Consider the following 26,582-nt stretch of genomic DNA (forward strand, 5'->3'; position numbering starts at 1 on the left):
GAGAGTAAAGGTTCCCTGGATGCCAAGAAGAAACAACTGGGAAACACAAGAAGTGCCATTCCCAGAAGGGTCAATTATCCTAAGAAAAAAACCATTAGCTAATCAAAACTGATAAGCATATTTAAGTTTAATATTTTTCACTTCCATGACTTCAAAGTGGATAATCATTCCTGTCATCTGTGAAGAAAGAGAATGAGTCTGGTCTGTTTTCTCTGCAGGCTGTTTTTTCTCTCTCTGTTACAGTGAATAGTTCTCAAAAGCAGCGTTATCAAGTGAAACGAGAATGGGAAAACTTGTTATAAGCCATATAATTATGCCAGGCCTTCTGTCTACCATCATTTTGATAATGTAACTTTTAAAAAAACGCTGACATCAGTAATGAAAAAGAAAGAACAAAAAAGTGCAGCTCCCTTAGGAGTACTTCTTTGGAAATTTGGAGCACCACAAAATCTATAGCAAGCTAGAAAAGATAAGAGAGCTGTGTGTGTGCGCGTGATCGCATGCGCATATGCATGCATGAATGCACACTTGAGAGAAAACGCCTTGGTTTTCAACCAGTTTCTTCTCCACCTCTCAGAAGCCATTCGCACTGATGAGAAACAGCCACATAACGTACTGCAAACATGATCGCCACAGGCATTCTGGACTTTTTTCCCCCATACTGGTATGCCATGCATTAGCTGATGATTTTCAAAGACTGTGAAGTTTATCAGTGATCTGAGGAGATTCCATTCTTTGCTACAGTGCACAGGATGAAACGTTACAGGTATATTATTCTGAATGTATATGAAATGAATGTCATCTCCCAGTCTGATTATATATTGATTATGTATTAGTAGTAAATAGCAATAATAAACAGAAGTCTTTCAACTCCGAGAATTTGGGCCTTTAAATGCAAAGTTTGCAAACCAAGAATTTCCTTAGTTTTTTTGGCTCAATTTATTTATTTACTCAATTTTGCATTAATAGTGGTGGCATCCACTTGACAGCATGAAGTAACAGCTTTCAAACAGTAAGGCTATTTAAAAAGCCTTTGAGACCATGTAATTGATTTGGCAGCTTTTTCTTGAAATGAAAATCATTCTGTAATGTTACACATAGACTGGAAACATGCTCAGGCCTAGAACAACCTTTGGTGCTTTGGGCGTTAATGGGCAGCCAGATAATTGTCTTTCCATGGCCCGGAGGGGTACCCGTTTGCTAAAACCTGGAAAGGGGGGAACTAAATGGAAGGGAACAGAGGAAGAATGGAAGGGTTAGTTAAGCATGTAGTCCCATGACTGCTTTATTCCCAGACAGAAATTGAGGCAAAAGGTAAAATAGTTAAGAGCATAGAATCGTAGAATCATAGAATTGTTTGGGTTGGAAGGGACATTTAAAGGTCATCTAGTCCAACCCCCTGCAAGGAGCAGGGACATCTTCAACTAGATCAGGTTGCTCAGAGCCCCGTCCAACCTGGCCTTGAATGTTTCCGTAATAAACATTATGCAATAATTACCCCCAAGTCCTTCTCCTCAGGGCAACTTGTAGTTCATTCTCCCCCCAGCCTGTATTTGTGCTTGGGATTGCCCTGACCCTTGTGCAGGATTTTGCACTTGGCCTTGTTGAACTTCATGATGTTCATATGGGCTCACCTCTCCAGCCTGTCAAGGTCCCTCTGGATAGCATCCCTTCCCTCCAGCATGTTAACCACACCACACAGCTTGGTGTCGTCAGTGAACTTGCTGAGGGTGCACTCTTTGCACGCCACCATCTTTGTTGCCAGCAAAGATGTTAAACAGGGCCAGGCCCAATACTGACCCCCAAGGAACACCACTCGCCACCAGTCTCCACTTGGGCATCGAGCTGCTAACCACAACTTTTGGCATGTGACCGTCCAGCCAATTCCCTATCCACCAGGTGGTCAGTCCATCAAATACATGTCTCTCCAGTTTATAGAGAAGGTTATCGTGCGGGACAGTGGCAAATGTTTTGCTCAAGTCCAGGGAGATGACATCAGTTGGTCGTCCCTTATCCACCAACACTGTAAACCCCATTGTAGAAGGCCACCAAATTGGTCAGGCATGATTTGCCCTTGGTGAAGCTGTGTTGGCTGTCACCAATCACCTCCTTGCATTCCTATGTGCCTTAGCATAGTTTCCAGGAGGATCTGCTCCACGATCTTGCTGGGCACAAAGATGAGACAGACTGGGCCTGTAGTTCCCCGGGTCTCCTTGTTTCCCTTTTTAAAAAGATTTGTAACTCCTTCTTCCAGGTTTCTTCTACAGTAACAGGGAAGGCATTTCAGACAATTCTCAGACAATGATGCATGAATTGATGCAGTTATAAGCATAAGTAGAAGGTGTCTTCACTAGAGGGTGATTATGACCATTCCTACAGAAAACACTAATGGAAAGAGGCCATATGGTGAAGGGGAAAGTTGAAGTGAAAATGCAGTAGGATAATTCTTGTTTGGTGATTGTCCTTATATTTTCTCTCCCTGTTCTCTCGGAAGGTGGGGGGAGTGAGAGAGAGACTGCGTAGTCTGGTCCGATTGGGGCTGAACTACGACAGTGATCTTGCTTTCACTTGTTGTTTCTATAGTGCTTATAGCAGGACAAGACAATCTCCCTTGCTTTGTTCCTTGCTTTATATCCAAGCAGAGTCCTGCTGTGCAGCCTTATCGCTGCATGTTCCTTTTGGCATCTGTCTCTGTTATAGGCTAACCTTCACTGCATCAAAAAGACATTTAATGGTTTAACAATTAAGGATGTGAGTGGGTGTATGCTCCTTCCACTCTTTTCCTAATTTCCTTTTAAATGAATGTATTAATATTAATTTTTGCCATCTTCAGTTCGTATCGATTTATGAACCAATTTACCCTGTATGGATTATTGCTCTTAAGATGTGAATATTGGCCATTTTTGATAAATCCAGCACACTATCTTGAGAATAGTAATTTTTCATTCTAAATTGTTGCATGCAGCTTGCTCTCTTTATTTCTTTTCAAGATTAGTTGAAACCTAATCTTTCTGAGTCTCATACTAAACACGTTTGTCCCAACATACTTGACAGGAACTACAAATTGCTGTTGGCCCACTTTTAGTTTGGTAATTACACTCCAGCCAATGCAGGTAGAATAAATAGCTATTGGAATACGCCTGACATTTGTGTGCTGTTGTAGCTTGACAACCTCTTTCATCATGATGGAAGAACTGAATTCTTATTTTTTTTTTTATATGTCTGTGATAAGTTACAATGACCACAGATTCTTTTAGTTTTGGTAAGTGGAAAAATTAGGGTAACAATTACGTCTCAGTTTTTAGAATGCATTTGACCTCAGTGTCTTAATGCAAGTTTGTATTCTCCTTAGTGCTCATGCTTCCTGTGGCATGGAAATTGATATCTTAAAATTATGTCAATACATCATTAAATCATTCTTGCATGCCTGCTTGCCAAAGGCTATTAGCACAAGAATGGTATGTTACTTTATTTCCTTCCCAAATCCTATTTATTTGAGGAAGGAGCTGATTTGCTTTGATTTGTTGGGACATCATTGTCAACCTTCCTTCCTGACTTTGACTTTTTGCATATTTTTAGCCTGTGCACTAAACCCAGACAAATAATTTTGGGAGACGGCATTTAAAAATTACCCTTCTTCTGAGTTGTAGTTATCACTCACCATCTCTCAGTCTTTTCACTTTATAATTATAGACACCTTATCTAATTTATATCAGGGCCTACTTCAGAAGTGGAAAGTGGTCTAATAAATGGAGTTTCTAAATCTCAACAGTGTTGAAATTTTCATACAACACAAGGAAGTTTTCTTTAGTCATTTGTAGTCCAGAAGTAACTGTTACAGCAGTGTTGTGATTCTGTTGAATATGCAATAGAATGTCCTCCTTCTTCTTTTAATTTCCTATATTTCAGCTCTAAGAACATAAGGATGGATTAAAGCACATCTCTTAAGTAACCAGTAAAAAATACCTAGAGGAAGAGAGCATGTGCTGAGAAAAGCTTCTTGTAGAATACTCTTTGTCTCACATTTGGTAATTTCGGGACAGTCTATGATCAAAGTCACATATGGACCATCACAGTTAACGGCCCTTGATGAATCTGTCCTTCGTGCCATATGTATTCTCATTTTTTTTGATGGATACATCTTCCAGAGAAATAAACTCTGATTTCAGAGTAACCAAGAAATGGAGACACTACCACATAACATTGGTAATGTGATCCAATGACTAACTGTCTCTGTTGTTAAAATGTCACCTTATTTTTACCTCGAATTTACGCATCTTCGGCTTCCAGCTGTTGCCTGTTCCTGTGCTTGCTAGATCAGAAAGCTTTTTGGTATCTGTAAGCTTTTTCCTTATACAGACCAGGAAAGTTTTGTTTTGTTTCCTGGTTTAGTTTTCATTTTGGTTTTGGGGTTTTTTTTTTTTGTTTCGTTTCAGTTTTTCCGCTTTGTTGCTTTTTTTTTTCCCCAGGAGACTGAACTTGCAGCAGGTAAAGTATCTTCAGTTAAAAACAGAAAAAGGAAAGAAATCTCCTGGGAGCTGCAGATTGTAATTTTTCACTGGGCTTTCAGCAGGCTTCCTTTTTTTAAGATGCCTATTTTGGATCTTTTCCCAATTCTCTTAGGAGCACTTGCCTCCACTTTTTCTTCTGTAGTTGGAAAGTATCTGGATGGTCTAAGCTATTTGCTTACCTTTCTCAGGTTCTGACTTGGTGTTTACTAGAGGTCAGGCTTTTTCAAAAAACATTAAGATCTGGCAGGATTTCCCCATGAAATTGTAAGTACCATGTGTGTTTTTATGCATGAGTGACCATTAATGACTGGATAAGAGTGAAAGAAAGAAAGGAATGGCGAACAAACAAAGCTTCTCGTTTTAAAGATCACTCTGATGTGATCTTCCTTTTATGCAAAATATGGATATGTGAATCATCCTTACGATTCAGACTGAGCTTTATGTGAGATACTATCACATACTACTAAAAAGAGGAAGTGATCAAGAGATGCTACAGCTACACAATACACCCGAAATCTTAAATAATGTGTTCAGATGAAAGATGTTTGGAACACCAAGTCCACACGTTAAGTAGACTTCAGTAGAAATACATTAAGTAGTTGACTTCAGTAGAAATAATGCTCGAGTTGTAGCAAATTTTAGTCAGTATGATAAAATCCTAGCAATTTAAAAGCTGATGCAGATCTGAGGTTAGTGAGAAACAGCATATTTATTGGTCTGATACAGCCATGCCAAGTTACTGTAGCTGATGACCTCAGTGTAAGTACATTGGCAGATGCTGGGTTGAAGCTTTAAGCCGCAATAGTGAGAAATTATTAACAATGTTAGAAATAATCTGCAAAATGAAGATGTAACAGTTTTGAAAGCTTTCTGGAGATGGCTTCGACTGTTTTTTTAATTTCAATCTGTTGCAGAGATCTGGGATTGCGAAAGACATACAGTTTCAACCTCTCACAAGGTCTGATTTGAAATGCTATCAGCTATGAGAGGAGACAGTAGCAATGGGAGACTTCGGTTATACTCCCCTCCTCGTGTATATCAGATAAATATGGGTAAGTGTGTTATCATGTGATGGCAAGGTTAAATTTGTAGACAACATTAGTGATTTTAGTGACTAGTAGTAACATTATTTGTGTGTGGTTCCTCCAAAAGAGGAAAAGTTGCCCTTGCCTTATTCAAGGGTTGCACAGGGAACCCAGTTCAAATGTCATTATCCAAAAACCTCTCTGTAAGAATGACATAAATGGCTCAGATTAAACATTGCTGCAGAAATAAAAAAGACAAGAAAAATTATAGTCACACTTAACTTCAAAAAAAGGAAAATAAATAAATGGAGGGCTGTTGTTAATGTAAAATTAAATAGATGAAAGGACAAAAATCTTATGTTATCTTACAGAAAGTGTAAAGATACCGTGGTAACAGCTCAGAGTAAATACATAAAATAGATAAAATCAGTTATTTAAAAAGTACTGGCATAATTAACCAGAAGGCAAAGGGAAATTATTATGAAGACATCCCTCAAAATCGTGGATAAACAAGATAAAAAGGAAAGAATACAATTTCTAGGTAATTAAGGAGAAAACAAAATAAAGCTTTTTAAAATGATATGGTGAAAACTTGATGAAGGTATAAACAAATCCTTTTTTCAAACAGATCCAAGGGAAATGACTAGGGAGAATGTGGCAAGACTAATATATAATCATAATGTAGAAGAAATATTGATATAAAATAAGGCCACAGGACAAACAATATATAAATTCTACATGGTTGTGCACATTGAAGGTTCCCGTGACTGACTTTTTTCCTTTGCTCTGAAGGGTGTTTCTCAGATTCAAAATAATTGAAGATGAAGAGTACAGTGACTGAGCGGTAAAACTGGAAGTCATATGAGTTGCAAACATGTTCACAATAAAAAATTGAGAGCAAAGGATGATGCTGCTAATTCTTGCTTTTAATAGAACAAAATAGGACAATGTCAAAAGCCAGCGGGAACATTTTCTGAGGTGGACTGCCAGTCAGCTGAAATTTAAGGGAGCTGGCTGCAGGTACTCAAGCATTTATAGAAAAGGCAATCAAATGGAGAAACAAAGTTAAGAAAAGGGAACCTAAAATCCAGGAGATGTTGACCTTGATAAGAACACTCAAGACCAAAACAGAACTGAGACAGGGAATAAAGAACCAGGATTTTTTTTTTTCTGAAATCTATGTTTTGGGTCATTGACCAGTAAGAAATTGTTTTCACTGGAATTTCAAATTCAGGATTTTGCCTTATTTAGTTCCTCAAAGACATGTCCCAGAAGGAATGTGAGGGCCCATGGGCTTGGAGCATTAGAGTTTATCTGTTAGGGCACTGGTGAATGTAGGAGTTCGCACTGCTGCAGGGGCTAGGGCAACTATTCTGCAGGGTTCCTATCACAAAACAGAAAGCAGTATTAATGCTGATGATTAAGCAAGCCCAAGTGCCAAAGAAGCAAACCATGACGGAAGTGCTCTATCTATTTGAACACAGGGCCTAGATATTTGATAAGATAAAAAGCAAGACTTGGTCAGCTACATGTTTATAATTTCAATAGTTGATTTTTTTTCCTAAGAACCACAATATACTGTATTTATATCAATGCTTAGCCTCCTGAAAAGGGAGATCTCTTGCTATCAAGGAGACAGCAAAAACACTAACAAGCACAAGTAAGTCAAATAGAGAAGCAGACTAAGTCTATTTAGGTAAATATGTCTGAATTGCAAAGAGATAATACATGCAAAATAATTCAATTATTTCTTGGCATAATATCAGCATTCATCTTTAAAGATCAAAACATACACACGTTTTATTTAATTCCAAGACAAAATGAATCAGCCAAATAGAAAATCAGTCATGACTGAAAGACTGTCTCAGAACAATTACCTTCACAGTAAAAAATTAGGACATTGTCATAATATAAATTTGTAAATAACATTTACTCACAACATTTATGGAGTTAAAAAGATAAATGATGCAAGAAAGGTTTGTTCTTTTGTTTTGCAAAATGAAGAAAAGTTTCTTTCGTCTTGCTCCAGCTTCTGAAGAAAATGGAGATCTGAATAGCAGGCTAAGAGTGAAAAAGCATTTCATTCCATCCTACACAAGCACCCTTCTTTCTTTTTTTTTTTATGAATATTAGCTCGCACTGTATGTCAATAACAAGCTACAACATATCTTCCCAAAATTCTTAATAGAGTTTTTTTATGAAATAATTCACTCTGATCACAACATGCATGACAAAATAATACCATTAAGATCATCCACTATTTTAAAAACATGCAGGAAAAATTAAGATACATGTGACTTCTCGCTCTTAAACCATGTGCAAAAACTCTCAAGAGTCATCCAGGATTTGCCTGTTAACTCAGGAGTCTGTGTGTTGTCTAATCATCCTTTCTGAGACAAATCCAATTATGAAATCTTACCAGAACAGAATGACAAAATCCCTGATTTGATGACTCTCTTAACCTTCAGGCAACCAATCATCTTCTGTGTTTGAGGGCACTTCTACGCAACACATAGAGAGAGCCATGCTGTTTCTGCTTAGGCTAACCCCAAACTCACACCTAAATGGGAGTGTGATGCAACAAATTTTGAGACAGAATGGAGTCAGAAGTAATAGGTAATTTCCTGAATGAACAGAATATTTGATGAATGACTGTAGAATCAACAGCTCCTTTGACAATAGCTCTGCTAATAGGGAAAGGAGCTCCACAGAATTCCCTTTCTAGGGGCTAACCTTGTCTTTACAACTCTACCAGTAGAAGTAACTGTGTGAAGACTCACAAATTTACTTCAAGAAAAGTCAGGAATATAATTGTCAACAGTCAGTGAAGATGATCTAAGTGAATCTGGCTGATTTCTCAGAGGAGATGAGTATATAATTTGTTTCCCTGGCAGATCTATAGGAACAGTAATGTACACCTTGCTGGCAATCATAAGTAATCGGAAGAGGTAAAACCTTCAATTGACATTGCTGGTTAATGCCAGAAAGAGTGCCTTTTCACTGCCTAAGGAACTTGCATCACTGAAAATGGTGTGAGGAGATAAGCTTATTTGTCTCCTCAGTATTTCCTGGTAGCTGTCACCCACTCCTGATCTAGCTTTTGCTGATCCGCTTCTTCCAAGTAGTTTGATGCATGCTATAGGAAGCCTCATTGCCCATAAAGCTAAAGATTGTACTGGGCAGCAAGGCATGTAAAAGGTGATGTAACACCACTGCTAAGATCGTGTGTGGATCTAGCCATAAATTTGCCATAAAATAAACTCTCTGAGTATATTTTTAATGGTTTCAGGTATCTGAAATCCAGTAGTGTGTTGTGATTAGTTTGTTAGAGTTCACTTCTGAATGATAGTTTTACTTATAAAATAGGTATTTAAAAATTTTTTTAAAGGTGGAAATTGGAAAAAGAAACATAAAGAAAAAAGGCATTTTATCCTCTTCAGTGCTTGTGCAAAGCTGTGCGTGTCACAGTGAAGTGTTGAACATACTGCTCTTTTAAAAAATACAGTGCAGAACTTGTTGCTGTAGAAAAATATCCCACTTCTCTGCAGACCACAATCATCAGTGGCCCCTTCAGGTATGAACACTTTAATCAGCCATTTGAAACAAACAAGGATTGAGCTGATTCTTAACAGCATAGCTGAGAGTGGCATGGTATACATTCTTTCAGGAGAACTCAGTACTTCTCTAAGCATCCCTTCAGATATTATGATTTCAACAAGACGAAAAATTAAATTCCTTCAGGACTGAACTTAGTGGGAAAACATTACTGATTTTACTGGGTCAAGAATTTCAGAATTCATTTTTGGCAGCTTGATATAAAGAGTTTCTATGTTCAACAGTATCTACTTCCTTTGTATATAGGCATATTTGTGAGACTGGAATTCATTCTGCTAACAGAAAAATTTCTAAGGAATCAGGAGCTAATCTGAAAGAAATACCTTTGAAAAACCAGACCTCATGACTCTGAGGAAAATTTATGAAATATCATTTCCTACAAGCAAGCTGGTCATATCCGGAAACTGTTATTTCTGCAGGCAGGCTGACCAATTAAACATGCATCCGTCTGCTTTGAGCTCAGATGTCTCTTTGCACATGTAAATGATCATAAAATATGGCATTTCAATGCTCAGATTAAAAAAAAAAAATATTCCAAAGTTTTTGACCCACAGCCTGATCTTGCTTGTGCTGATACAAATCTCTTCAAGTACATCTGTTACACTGGTGTTGAGACCCAGTGCTATTCTCCTTGGATTTGATTTCAGAAGGGGCAAGGACTTATAAAATTGTATTTGCAAATACCATTTTCTGTTATAAGCTTGTGGACTGCCATGAAACTTTGGCTTTGTTCCATTTTATATGGTGCTACTGTTTGAATTTCAAGTGCCGTATTAGGTACAATCAGTGAGACTTTGCGTTTGAGCTGTTGAATCTACAGCAGTGATGACATGGCTTTATTACATGTTTTCTAAAGGCAAAGGGAATGAAGGGTTCTCTTTGATGAACAAAATTAGACAGCACTGTTACTATATAGTCTACATACAATTAACACTTGTCCTGGTTCTGGCTATGATAGAGTTAATTTTCACCTGAGCTGGGACAGGAACTGGAGCAGGTGGCACCTGTGGCTGGGGGACACAGCTGGGATAGGTTACCCAAATTGGCCAAAGGGCTGTTCCATACCCTGTGACATCATGCTCAGTATGTAAAGTGGGAATGGGGCTAAGGGGAGGTTCCTGCTATTGGGGGGGAAGCTGGGTGTCAGGGTCCACTGTGAGTTCTTGTACTGTAAATTATGTGCTTCAGTATCGTCTATTATTGGAGGGGGTTTGATTGTTTGTTTACCATCTCCATCTTTTTTTCTTTTGTTTTCTCTCCCTCCTTTTTTTTTTTTTAACCTCAACCCATGAGTTTTGTCTTCTTTTCTTTAACAATTCTCCTCCTTGTCCCATTGTGGGGGTGGGGAGCGGTGAGGGGGGAGTGAGAAACTGTGTGGTATTTTAGCTGCTGAGTAGAGTTAAACCGTGACAACACTTTAATTCTTAAAACAGCCTTCACCTGTTCTTGCATGTGGTTTTTTTTCAACCCCTTTTGGAATACATATGAATCTGTGTTCCAGCCACCATCTAACAGACATGCCCTAGATCAGCTGCATGGGTAGGCAAGATTTCTGTTTCAGCTACATCAGATTAACAATAATAAGAGAGAAAAATTATGAAGGAGGTGGTGCAGTCTAAGAGTTTATTTAGGGATGTAGGACTGCTTGTGCAAGGTTGTACTAACTTTGTCTTTGTACTAACTTTGTCTTTTACCCTTGCTAGCTAGAGCAAAGGTCTGGTGCGTAGGCACTCATGCACTGACACATAAACAAACAACTCACTTCTTCCATGGTCATGGGCTATCAGGAGGCTTCAGCACAGTTGAAACTGTTGAAGTGGTTCCAGGTTGAGCAGGATGCTGTGCATTCTGGTCCAGCCTTTGCTCACCCCATATCTCTTTGTTGTGTATGTTATTGCTAAGGTGGTTCCTACATGGAGACTGACAAGAGGTGCCACATAGATGGTTCTCAGCTGCTCTTTCCTCTCTGAGCTATGGGGAACGCCAAGCTGCCAAGAATGAGTTTCTCTTGCAACCTCAGTGCAGAGCTGTGTTCAAGCAGCAAAAGGCCAACACAAACTTGGCTGGAAAATCAAGGTGTTCTTAGAAGTGCCAATTCAAAGAGAACTATTTCATGGCCAGTTTTCCAGTATTACTATTTGCAAACATGTCCTTGAATTTTGCTCTTTGTCTAGCATATTGACTGTGGAGCTTCATCACCAAAAAGGTCTAAAGAGTGGTACTGAATTTCACTCTAGGATACTTTGGTAGCTTATCTTATCTGAATAGACACTTTGGATGAAAAAGACAAAGTGCAATGACATAGTGACTATATGAGAGTATCTATTAACATGTAGATAAACTTTTTTTTTCCACTTGATTTTCAGTACCTGATCTGTTGTTTGGTTTTTTAATTCATACAGCTTCAATCTAATCAGTCAGTCTGGGGTGGGGAGAAGGAGGGAATGAAGCCAGCTATGAAAAAAACTCAAATTGCAAATCTCTTCTAAATACTTTTATAGACTTGTTTCAACTTTCTGACATATCTAGTTCAAGTGCTAAATTGACATTGGACCATCTGGCACCAGTGCTTGTTTGAAGTTGCTGATTATAGTTCAGATGGAGGCAATGTTTCTATTGGCATGCTGGCGTGACTTTCAGACATGAAGGAGTTTTGTCTGTTTCTCTGTATCATGACTGAGTCATGGCAGAGGGGAATGCACATCAGTACTGGCATTTGGGTGAGAAGTGTTGGGAAAAAAAAAATTTTTGTAATGTGTTTTGCGATCAAATAGAAAAGGAGAAGAAATTCACAATTTACTAACATTGTACTGAACTGGAGATGAAAATGTAAAACCCTGTACAAAAACATTGGCAAAAATACTAAGATCAGCTTGTAGGGTTTCATAATAGAAATAAAAGAATGGTATAAATGAACTATGAATACAAATGTGTGCGTGAGAGCACCAGAACAAGGGTTAAGAGAATTGCCTATACCGATAACGAAGGACACTGTTCCCAGGACACTGCTCCAGCAAATCTTTCCCAGAAGCAAAATTGAGGCATGTACTGTGCCTGCCAAGATCTGGAGGCCTGTGCACTGATAAGACCACAGCACAGATGACTTGTCAACTGGATAACTGCAGACAGGTTGCAGCAAATCACATATGCTTGTCTTATTAGTCCACCAGGAAAACAGACACAGATTTCAAACAGACAAGGAAGAACAGAAAATGAGATGTGACTTTACTTGCAATTTATAGAGGCTGAAGTAAGCAAGATTCTGAAGCAGAGGACTGTCCTATAAGAACTCCTAAAGAGTGCAAAAGATCTGTCCCCAAAGTATTTCGCCATTGCCTGTCAAAAGAGCATCAGAACACAGTAACTTACATCCTCTGTGCAGGTGTTCCTGGCCAGACCACTTGGGCACACATGTCCTGATATTTGTGGGTATGTGGATGTGAGCCTGAATGAAATCTGGGACTGAATGCATGCAAATTGGTAAAATCAACTTACTTAGAGACCATATATAAATACATATTGCCTTCCTCTGCACAAGACTTCACATTTATCTTTACACTACTTTCTTACATAGATCATGGACTCACTGCTTCTTGCAACTTCAGAATACTGTTTACTTTACCATTCCATTCAGAAGGACAAAACCAGAAAGGACTAAGTTAAATTTTTTCTGTATTCTCCTGTTAGAGGAAATACATCACTGTTCCCTTGGTGATTGAAGGCTGCACATAGAACATGTAAGCACAACTCCATGGCCCCACAATGGCTCTGTGACAACCTTCAAAACATTGAGCTGTTTTCCTGAACTAGAATGTTAACTTCAGCATCATCATATGTGGCTTTTGGGTTGGTGTTTTTTTTTTTTAGCTGGCTTTTTGTAGAGGCTGAAAAGATTCTCCCTTCAGAGGAATTAAACTATGAATTCATGATAACAATTTAGAACTTTTACTGGACTTTGCACCAAGCCTTTAAAACAAAAGCCTGCCTGATCCCCTTGTATGCTGTGTGATCAAATATAGCCTGATGTCACAACAACTCACTTGGCCTTCTGTCACTTAGTTTCCAGAATAACTGGAGCATAAACCCATCAAAAATGCCCACAGATTTGTGCAAATAGAAACAGTGAAGTCACCTATACACAGTTTCTGCATGCTGAAGAGCTATATGATTGAGTTAAAGTAGCCACAGCACTCTAGGTGCTGTGCCAAACTGTCCAGGTAGATATTTTGGTAATAATGCTGACCCTGAGATAGAGGAATAGATAGTTTAAGTTGAAAACAATTGCTTTTGCATTAATGAGGACAAGAGATAATGGTACCAATTACGCTTCCAGGTCCTGCTGACAGCTCTATTAGCTTTAGTGGGAATAAATGAACTGCATTTGCCTGACTGCTTCTAACATCGGAAACACATGTCCAAAGCAAGGCTTTCTGCTGTTAAACTTAATGGATCCAGCACAACCCACACTGATCTGAACTGGTTAGTGAAGTGAGATTAGATGTGAGCCACAGTTGGGAGTAGGGGGATCTTCACTGGTTTAGGCGCTCAAAGGCTATTGTCTTACTGTTTACGTGAAATGCGAGCAATAGTGTAAATACAAGGACGGTATATGCACATTCTCTTCCTTGACCCAGGACTTTCCTGTCTTACGTCAAAATATGGATGTGGAAGATGTCTCATCTGACCAGATGTTGATTTGCTGTCATTGACATTTCTGTATTATAGTGAAGGACAACTGCATGAAGTGCATGTTGCCTGGTGGGCATCAGATCTGTCCATGTGATGTGACACACACAAGTATCCAGTTACCTATCTAAGGTGGATGTCATGTTGCTTGCAAGAGGGGTGATCACCTGACAGGACAGAGCCTCAGGATGTGGTTTTGAGCACCTCCGTAAGCTGTCTGTGGTCCATCCTGTGCTTACTGGAGCTGAAGTTTTATCTGTGATTTTCAGCTGGTGAAGGAACAAAACATTTGTCATGAATTACATCCCACCTAAGTTTGCAAAACAGACTGTATATTTGATAGACCCACTGAATGCCAGTAGTTATGAGGGCAAATAAAGTAGCAAGTCAGATTTTTTTTTCCCTTGAATTAGCCTTTCTAGAAAAATAATTCATTTTGTTATTGCACTAGTTAACAGGTAACAGTGAAAACTTATCTCAGTTACCTTGATGACAAGTGACTCAAATTCAATAATAAAAAGGCTCACTAGAAGCCAACTTTGCCTGGACCAGCTGTACCAAAAAGCATTTTTACAGTATCAGAAATTATACTTCTGACTTGAATTCTCATAAAGTATAGGTCAGTGAATATAGGTCACATCTCTTGAGCCACAAACCAGTGGAGATCCAAAAAGATGCTTTTGTTTCCAATTAAATGTCTCATCTGGCTGCACTAACATTGGAAGAGGTATGCCAGGGACCATCAATTATGGTGAACACATGTACTCCAAGAAAGTATTAGTCAAAGTAATGGGGTACTCTGTAGCTGAGAGGCAAGTTTTCCAGGACCAATTCAAGGCTTAGTAGCATGAGATGCAACACATGCTTAGAGAGAAACCTCCTTTGTCAGTTACAGCCTATGCCTGATCGTATGTGGGGGATGAACAGGGCTCACATGAAAGACAACTACAGAGAATGAGCTCTGGAACAGAGGAATAGTTCTGCAGTGCTGTACTCAGACATAGGTACAAGTCACTCACAGGTGCAATTGTTAATTACCTTTTTTTTTTATTTTGCTTTTTAATTTTTTTTTGTCAGCTTTGAGTGTTTCTTTGTATTCTGAGATTCCTTAAGTTTTACCCTGACTGTACTTTCATCTTCATTTTATCTTTTTGTCTTTGATTATTTTAAACATTTATTTCCATCATGCAATAGTTTAAGATTTCAAATTTCATTTGATGGCAGTATGTTCCATCTTCTATACTTTGATTTCCAGTTATTTCCCTGTGGCAAGAACTTTACAGCATTCTCAGGTATAACTTATTTTGGATTAAGCAGCAAGAGATCTCTTTTTCTCTTTCAGTTCAGTTTCCATGATATTATGAGATGACAGGCTGTAAATTCACTTCCATTATTTAGATATAACCTGATCTGTCCAAGTCTGTATCATCAGTTTTGACTTCCTAGGTTTTGGCTCTTGGGTGTGCCTTGTCCATAGCATACAGGTTTTTGTTTCTCTTTGGTTTAGGAATTTATGTCTGTCACCTGGAGTGAACAACTGCCCATAAAATGCCAGGGGAAACTTGCCACTTTGGCACCACTCCTTTCCAAATACAAAGCAGGCTGGTGTTGCTGAGTGAAGGCACAATTAACTCCTCTCTCTTTGATTTTAGCTTGTAAAGGGCAGCATCTGCTGAAATTACAAGGCAGCATTCACGTTGCCCGTTGTTTTCCATAGACAAGGACAGCCTCAGGCTCTGTATCATGTTAACTATAAAAGTATGCCCCAAATAATTTTTACCTCACCACACCTATTGTTTGAAGTGAGATTCATAAATGTTTCAGAACACTCTATACCACACCCTCTTTCCACTTGTCAAGAGTTATGGGATTGCCTCTGGCAAAGGAGATTTCCTCCCAGAGGTGCAGCGTTTGGCATCACCAGGCCTTGAACTGGTTCTTGTTAGATCCATGGAAAATACAAATTTGAGGTCTGTTACATATCTTGGGTAATCAGTCTTCCCAGAGCCATCAGTGATAATCCACTGTTCCCAAAAAAATGCACATTCAGTCTTACCTAGAGGCTATGCTTATTAGAAGATAGAGTATACTTGTAGGAATGTATCTAGTTTATTTTATCACTGTAGAAGGTCACTCTTTTTGTAACAATATCAGCAATTAAGTTACAGAAAATTAAAAGATCATTAAATCCAGTTTTAGTGGCTACCCAAAAATTTTAAGTCCGCTCTTATTTCTTCATTAACATTTCTCTCTCAGGCATCCATCAGCCATGAGGCTGAAGATGAGACTAAGTATGTGTTGTCCCTAGCAGCAAAATTAGTCTGTTATGGATGGAATTGAAGGAGTAGCAGGCATATGCAAACTAACTGTAGAGACTTGCCATTTTCCTCTCCTTTATGTAGTAACGTCAGCTAAAACAGGAGTATTGTTTTTTCTCGTTGCTCTTAACTAGTGGTATCTGTAAATCAGGAGTCTGTCACCTTTGATTTACTGCTTTTTATAAGAAAGTCAGCTTTATTCAGTACAAACACTGGAGGGACGTTTTTCCGTTCTCCCAGGGGCTGAATCTCATAATTTCTCTTGTGCTTGTTACTGCCTTTTCTAAGATAAACCATTTTTTTTTCACCCGGTTATGCTTCCTTTTACACACCTTCTATATCAGGACACAGTAACTGCATGTCTTAGTATCACAACAAAATATCAACTCATTCTGGAGTTTATGGAATTAAAAATTGTACATAAATGTACTAAGTGATGAAACTTGAAATGGGAGATCTTGACTGAATAGCATCTCCACCAGTGCATTGTAAATGTTAAAGAATCTTATCACAGATATTGAGAGCTGCCATGTCTTTGCTTACTATTCTCATTGAGCAATGAATACTGTATCCTAATTGAGCTACTTTGTTTTCTAATTTTCTTGGCTGTCCTGACTCCTTAAACATATCAGAGAGAGGTACCAGCTGAAGGACTGAACCATTCTTTTCCAACAATCACTGAAGTTAAAAACTGCTTATTTTAAGTTGTACTTAGAAAATTCAACAGTGATAATCACATTCTGGAAACATTCATAGAAGCATAAAATGAGTCTTAAGAGATATTTTATGTCTCCCTTTGCCATCCTTGGAGAATGTAAATATCTTACTTTGAATAAGTTAAAGCATACAGTGAGCTCGTTGTGAGATAATTTATTATTTTAGCTCTGCTTCCTCTTAATCATCAGTTCAAAGGTTCTTTCAGACTGACCTTTTCAAATGTCAGTGCCCAAAGCAAAAAGTAAGGGGTCACTTAATGCATCACTGGACTTAATATGTGCAAAAATCCTGACCAAAAGTCCTTTGAAACCCATTAGAAGGTTCCTGTTGACTTAATAACTTTAGGTCAGATCCATAATTACTAGAGCTCAGGCTAACTCAGGATTTTACATCTAAGCACAGATCATCTTTTTAAAATATCAGGTCCAGAGGTGGTGCTAAGCTAAGAACTCAGTATCATCTTGATTATTTGCGTTCTGCAAGGGAATAATAATTTACTGTTTTCACTTTTTTATACAGAGAAGAGATGCACAGATCTAGATGGAGGGCTGAGGTGAAGGTAATAGTCAGGATCTGAGATTGCATCAAATGGCAAAGAGCAGTCAAAGAAAGACCTTGCAGGAAGGAACAGCACTTAGACTTCTGGTGCTATGTCGTTTTTTTCCCATACTTCACAAAGGGCTTTCTGGCTCTTCATAGTCTTGAGTGAATCTCTCAGTGCAAAGAATAATGCTGCATTTTCACAGACTAAAGCTAGCCTTTCTAATTATTCCCAGAAAGACAAATTACCTAGGAGAAAATTACATACAAGGAATTGCAGAGAGAAAATAGGATGATTGAATCTTTCCCTTATTATACTATTTCTGAGACTAAAGACAGTGAAAATAAAGTGCTCAGCCCTCAAAATTTGTCTGTTTTTGTCTTTGAACAGCTCTTCTGATCCTGTGTGTTGAAGCAGAGATGTACAATTTGGCAGTGGGTTGCTTTTATATCAGATATGTTCTTTTGGTCTCTCTCATGAAAATCTGGCTGTGTCTTAGACCTACTGAAGAGCTCAAGATGACGGCAATTCAAGCAATAAGGCCCTTCAGATAATCGATATGTACAATTCCAAGTACAATAAGTGAACAACAAGTTTGTACGACATCCAAATCCGCAAGTACAATCAGGTTATGGAAGTGAATGCTATTGAGTAATGGGGCCCCGCACAGCAGCAGAGGCCGCGTGGGTGACTGAGTCTGAGGTCCAAGAAACGGTGCACAGCACTGTCCCATTGCTGTACCACAAGGCGTAGCAAAAAGTGAATACGGCACTGGAAATAGAATTCTGGTGGCCACCTTGTCAGAAACCTGAAAAATTTTCAGACAGCACAGTTCTATAAGCAAAGATGGTAATGAAAGGACGGTGCAAGTGAAATAAAGACCACATTGAGTTGTTAAGTGGTCATTCCATCCTCTGTAGGGGGCCATTGTACTAAGTATTATGTTTTGCAGAGATTTTCATATAATTAATCATTTGATAAAGGCAAAGTTCTGGAAAAACAGAAGGCAACTTATTGTTCCTAAGGAGTAAGTTTTTGGGAAGTTTTGCCTGCTTTGTGAATCCAGACTATCACTTGGGTTTTTTTGTGTGTGACATGCTAACTTCAGCCTAGATTTCTTTAAACACATTCCAGACGCTCAAAATAAAGAATAACTTTCCCAGATGGTTTATATACCTGAGCAAACCCTAGGGCCAACCTGTCCTCCTCACAAGATTGCAATGCAATATCTCTTTGATCTGGCGTGCATTACAGAAGTGTTGTATTGTTGTGGGTTTTTTCCCCACAGTTCTATTTCTAGACCATTTTAAATGTCAACACAATAGAAGTTTTTTTAAAAAAAAATTGTTTTGGTTAGACATAAAATAGCACTTGCTCTGTAGTTGTTCACATTTTTCAAAATGCTTTGACATGGAAAAAATGATTGTTATTATTTTTCATCTACTAAATTGATCCTAAAATGTTAGCTACAATAGATCCAGTGCAGAAAATGTGGTTATTAAAAAGGCTGGAAGGTATTTTATTAGAGGTAAAGGTGCATTTCAGAGACATTTTATTTTAGTATGAAAAGAGTGTTAGGTATTACACTGTCTCCACTTGTCTATAATGAAGTGTTACTGATTTTTCCTTTTGCAATACTAATCTCCCAGCAATTACTAAATAAATGCAGTACAAAGAAGGCGGCTTTTTTAAATTCTGCTTAGAAGTATTAAACATTAAATGCATAAAGACAATAGGTTATACTTTCAAAAGTAAACTTTAAAAAAATGCTTTTAAAGAAAGCCATTCCCTTCAAGAAGGGATCTTCATTAAGCAAAGGTGGGTCTACTTCTCACAGTTCTGTGTATCTTAGGGTGCCTGAACTTGTTTGGTATCTAGAGGACAGTCAGTGGCATCAGCACAGAATCTGAGTTGGCTAAATAAGTATGATAATTTGGCTCAGCTATACTGTACCATGCTACAGGCTAAAATACTGTCAGAGGATCCAAACCAGTTTTTTGTTCAGTGCCCAGTTTGACTCCAAACAGGATCTAGGAAGAAAGCGAAACACAACTTTATAACAAGTTCCTTTATTATTTTTACCCCAACAAGCATTTGTTTGCAGATCAACAACGGGCTGAAGTGGGGCCTATTTGAAAACAGAGTGCATGGCGAAGGTAAACCTGCCTGGCTGTGAGGAGAGGACAGGTGACAGCAAAGCTCTTTTGTCTTCTGCCTTGATGCCCAGCTTGAGTATGTTGGTTCCCTTTTGCAGAAGCCTGTGGAAAGCAGCACAGTTCAGGTCAAGAAGGAAAACATGCCATTGCACTATCGAAATTTATGGAGTGATTGAGGGAAAGTCCTTTGAGTAGTAGCTTTGTGCTTTGGGAATTTGTCCCTTTTATGTAGGCTGTGAGTTTCAGGCGGAGACATTCTGAAAGCCTAAGAGGTCTGGATCCAGCCCCCACTGATTTCTTTTGAAAATACTGTCATGCGACACTGAGCATTCAATAGGATCCTTGGTACAGAGCAGAGAGATGGGAGTCACAATTTGGACTAGCTAGAGGTGGGGAGGAGTAGCAGAAGGAAGAGGAGCTTTGCCTGCTGGGTACAAGAGGATGGACCTGCTCTCTGGAGGGGTTGTAAGGGTCTGCAGTGTGGCTACAGGGAACTTCTGATTGGAATGTCTTTCCCAAGGCAGTCCTCAGGAACTGCCTTGTAGAACAACAGAGCTGTGAACAGCATAAGGGGACTCTCCATGTCATCCTCTGAAAATAAACCTGAGACAGAGTCCCTGCTGAGTAGAGTTTATTTAGCCAGTTCCAGCAACTGAGTTTTCTGTTGTTCTAACTACAAACAGTTTTCATTGAATAACAGAGTAAAGAAATAAACTAAGGCTTGGTTCCACTTTCCTTTTTACCTTTTGCAATGTCACTGCTCCATTGTTCTTCTCATTTAGGGCTACCATTGATGTCTGGGACACCTTGATAAAGCCTCAGAAACTTAGAGGCCATGTATCTGCTACTTTGCTCTTCTGCATCAGCTGTTGCTCACTTGTCTATTAAACAGACTACAGAACATAAAACCACATAGAATGATACTAAGCAACATATTGGGGGACAAGTAGAATAGGTTTCCAGCAGAGAAGTCTTTCAAGAATAAAAAAAAAGCAACCTGCACCAAGTGTTTAGCCTGTTCTTGTGCTCCTGCTCATTTGTACTGGTTTCATACTTACTCTACACTTGTGATACCAAAGTGAGGGCTTATGTTTCAGCCTACCCTCTCTGTCAGACCAGCAACTCAGCAGTTAGCCTCACTCTCTTATGAGATGATTGGAGGTCAGCTGAGAGCATATCCTTTAGAAACTGTGTTTGTAGAAATACTCCCTGTGCAACACTGCACTAGAGTAAGAACAGAGAGAGGTACAAAAAGAGAGGAATCCTCAAGGAATCAAGTTTGATTTCAATATCAAATATTTCAATACTGAAGAACGTGTAGGGATCTTGGCCAGGTGCATGACATAGGAAAATCTGACATACAAGAGGTTTTAAAATAAATAACATCATCACTTCTCTCCAGAGTCAGGGAGTACACAGTTCTTTGAGATTTTAAGAGCTAATTAATATCAAAAGATATAAAACTCGGAGAAACCTTGAAAAGCAAACAAAATAAATCCCAGAAAATCCCAGTTTTATTCTTGAAATGGTGGACTGACCCTTTCATAAAGCAAAGCTTTGTGGAACTGAGACACACGTACAGTGTAAAGATAGAAGTACATAAATGAGAAACATAGTTTTAACATATCTGCTACAGCCAGGTACCCCAAAAGAAAATCCATTGGTATTTCTCATATTAACTCTGTATGTAACACAATTAAATAGACTTACCTCACAGGCAATCTGATTCTTATCACCTCTTGTTTAGGTTGAGTGTTACCATTCTCATTGCTCCTCATGAAGATGGCAGTGCAGTGGTGCAGAAGGACTTCTTCATGTCAGATTCCAGGAGGACTTTCTATTTTGGGTTAAGTACGTTGAACAATTCCCTCTTCTGCTGATCACAGAGGTTCATCTTGCCTCTTGCTGTTTTGGCACTCATACTTTGACTACCTCTTTATGTTCCTACTAGACATACCACTGAGCTGTGTATGAGTTGTTTTGCTGTTGAAGTAGTTAGGGGACGTTCTGTCACTCATGTTCCTTATCATTTTCCCTGCATTGTTTGCCTGCCCAAACTCCAGTTCTCCAAATGCTTTTAGGTAGTTTCTAGTAAAAACACTAGTTTAGGTGAATATTTTGTTGTTTACATGGTACAATTATATCCTTCTTCTGTCTTACTTTTCTTTCTCCCTACCATGTTCATGTTAATTTAGGGCCTTATTAAGTTAAAGCAGTAAAGGGACATTGAGTGTCTCAGCTCTGTACAAGGAGAGGGATTTCACTCATAAATGTATCAATGGGTGGATGTCCCATGGTGATTCTTCAGATACCTGCATGACTCCCAACTCAGCTGTTTCAGTCTCCCTTTCCCCCCTCCATTCTCTCTGGAGTCTCTTACCTTCTTACCAAGATACTCCAGAGCCACAGATGTCCCCAGTGCCTCCAGCTCACCCAGAACTCTTCAGACTTCTCACTTCACCTTTCTCAAACCTGATTTATGGGTCTCCCAAGAGCAGTCCCAACTTGTCAGAAACACCTCTTTCATTCCTATCTCAAGTCCTGCCTTATTTCACTCTCTTACAAAGGAATAGCTCCACTCTTTCAAAAACCCTGCCCCGGATCACTTCACCAGCTCTGATAATCTCCACCAGTCACAACCCCTAGGCCCATTTTTATGTCCACCATCCAACTTAATCTGAAACATGTCTGCTGTACTGCTCTCTTACAGTTTCCCTTTCTCCGCCTGCTACTTTGCCCATACGCTGTTGATGGATTTCTAATTTCACAAACACACTGGCATTTTTCTGTGAGCTGCTTGTATCTGCTGCCATCTCACATTGCCAGCTGCCAATCCAGCTGCTCCAGTCTTGGTTTCCCCACAGCAGCAAAGCTTCCTGCAGACAGCCAAAAGCCCGCAATCAACATTTACCACAGCGCTGATTAGGACTTTGAGAGAAAACAAAGACTTAACACCCAGGAAATATGTTTCTGAAGGGATATGATGTGTAGAAGGGGAAAGACTTTCACCCTTTACTGCTCCACCTAAAACATCATGAACCTTGGCAGCTGCAGCCAGAGCAGTGAAACTACCCCAGCTTTCAGCTCAGTGCTCTTGATTGAGGGATATTCAGAGTATTATGAGAGCTCAGCGAGAGATGTACGGCGAAGTGTATCACAGCACAGTATGGTGCAGTGCTTATTTGAACACTTGGGCCTTCCTCTCATAATTACCACTAACTGAGAGATAATCAGCCACCAGATCCAATTCCAACTGTCCCAGTTATCCAGTGAGTAGCCTCAGAGGTGTCCCAATTAAACAGAATGTAAAGACTATAAAATATGTGCATAAGCTTGGCTCCTAGTGAGACCTCTTGATTAAAAAGATCATTATTTCACACCACTTCTAATTAGCTCTGACAATACCTCTGATTTCAGAAGAATTTGATTGCTTCTAGCTTATTACCACACTGACAACTGATGCAGTCCTGTACACAGCACCAAGTGTCAATCTGGAGAACAATAATATAAAGTGACCTCACATCACCTCTTATAGTTTTGCTAGGACAGATTTTGGTGCATAAATGTCCACCCTAGCTAGAAGCTCCCATATCAAGGGAACATAACTGTATAACTGCAGAGAGCAGAAATTTTGAAGTTGCAGTTTACATAGTTTTCATTTCTTTATTGCCCTAGTTCTGTATATCCTGCTCCAGATCTTATTGCAAGTTAATCACAAAGTGGTTATTAATGCACAGTGTAAAAGGAAACAACCAATATAGCACTAAAACCAGAATTACAGTTGAAAATTTACCATGTTCTTTTAATTAAAATGTGCAAGCTACTTCACAATTACACTAAATTAAGAAAAACCAGTAAGAACTCATTTGTCAGGGCCATAATCAGACTCCACTAAACTGAAAATTAATAAAATGGCACAGATTACATCTGTCTGTAGATTGTTCAATCATAATATAAGCAGAACAACTGAATACTGGTAAGTGTTCCTGAATTGCAGGCCCCTTACTTAATCACAGTTTTTAATACATTTTTAAAAACCTGTCATTTCTGTCTTATATACAGAGTGTTATCCACACAGAGTCCAGGAAGTAGGGCACAGCAAACTGTTTGTATTCTGTCTTATTTACAGATCAGGCCTTACTGAAAGTAGCAGAGAGCAATACCAAATATTATTTATTAAAATAGATATCCTGCTGGGAATATTTAAAACCTCTTTTGAAGGATTGTTACAAACGTAAGATCCATGATGGAGCCTTCTAACTACATGATTTCTCACCTTGTGCGGTTTTCTAGAATGGGCACATAATTTCTGCCTTAAAGTGAAAATTACATACGTCATGGTTTGATTTCTTTCCCCTGCCTTTGGCTACAGGTGAACAAATCTAGGTGAATTGTAGCTGTACTCAGTGCAATAATTCAGCAGTCTTGGAATATAATCCCCCAGTTGCTAACATCATCTTTAAAAGGCTGAGTGGCATGTCAGCTTTGAGAGTACCTTTGGCTCATCTTACCTAGACTGGCTGCTGGCACTGAGCAGCACCAGTGTCCTACGTTACGCTTCAGCACACCCATTCACAGCAAGAAGCTCTGCTGTTACACCAGAATTTGACCCTCTATATGTGAAAAACTGATTGATAAGGCATACTATATTGTTCCAACATGCAATGTTAAATATACACAATTACTCTGAGCCATTTAACAGATCCAAATAACTGAGAGACTTCTTTTGAGAAGAAATATACCATTCTTCTATCCTTGTTGTGACTAAAAAGATATGATTGCCTGGCAGCTTTCTGTTTTTACAGATCTGTGCTTTGAAACAGACTTTTGAAATTGCACCATTTCTTGTAACTGCATCTTCTCTGAGAATTAACTTTAAAGACCAAATCTTAATTGCAGAGTGTTCCTCCCATTTGCTGGTTGTCTTTCTGTTCTGCAAGTACCTGAGATATTTTTCCATATAACTGGTAAGCATTTTGGAAGGAAAAAGATGAGGCTTTCCTTAAGTTTTTTAATTGCAGAGGTGTTTTTCAACCATAATGAGCTCTCAGAGTACAATGTACAATGGAAAGTCCAATGCAGTTTTTCCAGAATTATGTGGCTTTTACTTGAAGTTTATGACTAATCAATTAGGTATACAGCACCGGTAATTGAAGATGGAGTGCATTCATTCAAGCCAAGGAAAATTTGACAATCTTCAGCCTCCAATTATTATTTTAAAAGTCTGGCAGCTGTGCAATCTACTCTGCAGTAATTTTGTGAACAGTGTGCTATTTGTATGGCAAAACATCTTAGTATTTTATCGCATGTTACCTAGCCTTCGGATAATGTGGTTTTCCTCACACTCTAGCCTAGGAATAGTGGAACATTTCCAGTTTTCTGCAAGTCCAGAAGGGATGCAAATCCTTGTGACTCAGATTCAGACTAAATGTGATGCTAAAAGAAAGCTGCAGCAACTGAACAGCTCTCTATCTCCTTCCAGTCACTGTAAAAGAATTTAAGAGGATTAGCCCAGAAGTACATGCCTTCAATGCAGATGTCCATAGTTAGATAATATGAATTCTATTTGACTAGAAAGAAAAGACAGCCAACTAAATGCTAAGAAAGCATTCATGTGGCTGTGATATTAGAATTATGCAGAATTAGTCAGGTGAGCACAATAAGAGAGACTTAAAAGTGGTAGAGGATGCAGGGAGAAAGAGGATGAGGATGTGAGAAAGTGGTTTGCAGTGGAATGCATTACTATACATTATACCAGTGCAACTGTCTGTTCCTGTAGTCTCTTCTGGGCTTCAAGTCTACATTTGTCTCAAAGAGCAGCTTCAGGAGTGCTGGGAAATACAGCTTTCTCTTACAGCGGCCCCAGGCTCTCTCTCCATGTAGGTTTCTGTGCATCAGCAATCTGCCCAGATGTGTTCGGTGGCCCTTTAATCTGCCCAGTGATAAAAAACCTCTTCATAGCTAATGAAGAAGACATAGGCTTCAAACGGTCTTTCAGGCTGTGCTGGGTGGCTTGACTGCAGTTTCATTAGCATCAAAGAGCACAGCAAAAGATTTGACACCGTTGAAGATTACACGAAGCTAACTGCCTCTTCAAATGGCAGTCAATTCTGGAAGAACAGGATCGTATTAGAGATGAAATGCATGATTATACTCAATTGAATACATTCTGTTGAATAATGAGATTGTCTTTTTTTTAGACTGCAAACACTTACATCAGAGAGTATTTTTACACCAGGCTCAAACTACAGGCAAGAGCTGAGGTGCTAAGCAAATAGGTGCTAAGAGAAATAATCAATATGATTATCATTGAGAGTACTGTGTTTTTCTTCCAAGACTCGTGGAAGACTTCAACAATATCAATTTCATATGCTTCACAACACCCTGCCAAGGTCAGCTGTACTGAGAAACTATAACTCTGTGCTGCTCTTTGGGTCATTATCTACACCAGCTGCAAAGTATATAGAGAGCACAAAGCTCTACCTCAACAGAGAGGTATGTTATTTAGCAGGTGCCCTGCACAAATGAGAATTACTGCTGCAGTGGTGTAGCCTTGATGAGTGCTCCAAAAATATCACTGGCATAAATTAGCTCTGTACCCTAATTGAAGAGCAGGAGGAAAACCTGTCTCCTAGTTCAGTGGCTTAGCTGTAAGATTTTCATTTTTCCTTTACATTATACATTAACCTCCAAGCAAACACTTGCACTGCAAACATTTTCAAACAGAAGAGTAGTCCCAGTGGAACAATTTGTGTTCATCGGGTTAAATATATGCACATAGTAAATCATAGGATGGGAACAGCCAAGTTGTACCTGCATTGCGAGGTACTGTACCATCAAGTTTTTTGAGCAGGATTTCCCTTTGTAACTAGTGAAGGGTTTTTATTTATAAGTTATTTGCACAGTAATACTAAAAGTATTTACTCAAAGCATGCCACTGAAATACATGAAACCAAAGCTAGGGTGTATATATTCCAAAGCTGAATAACGAAATGAAATGTTAATACTAGAGA

This window comes from Chlamydotis macqueenii, chromosome 5 (assembly GCF_036417535.1).
Source record: "Chlamydotis macqueenii isolate bChlMac1 chromosome 5, bChlMac1.mat, whole genome shotgun sequence".
NCBI lineage: Eukaryota > Metazoa > Chordata > Aves > Otidiformes > Otididae > Chlamydotis > Chlamydotis macqueenii.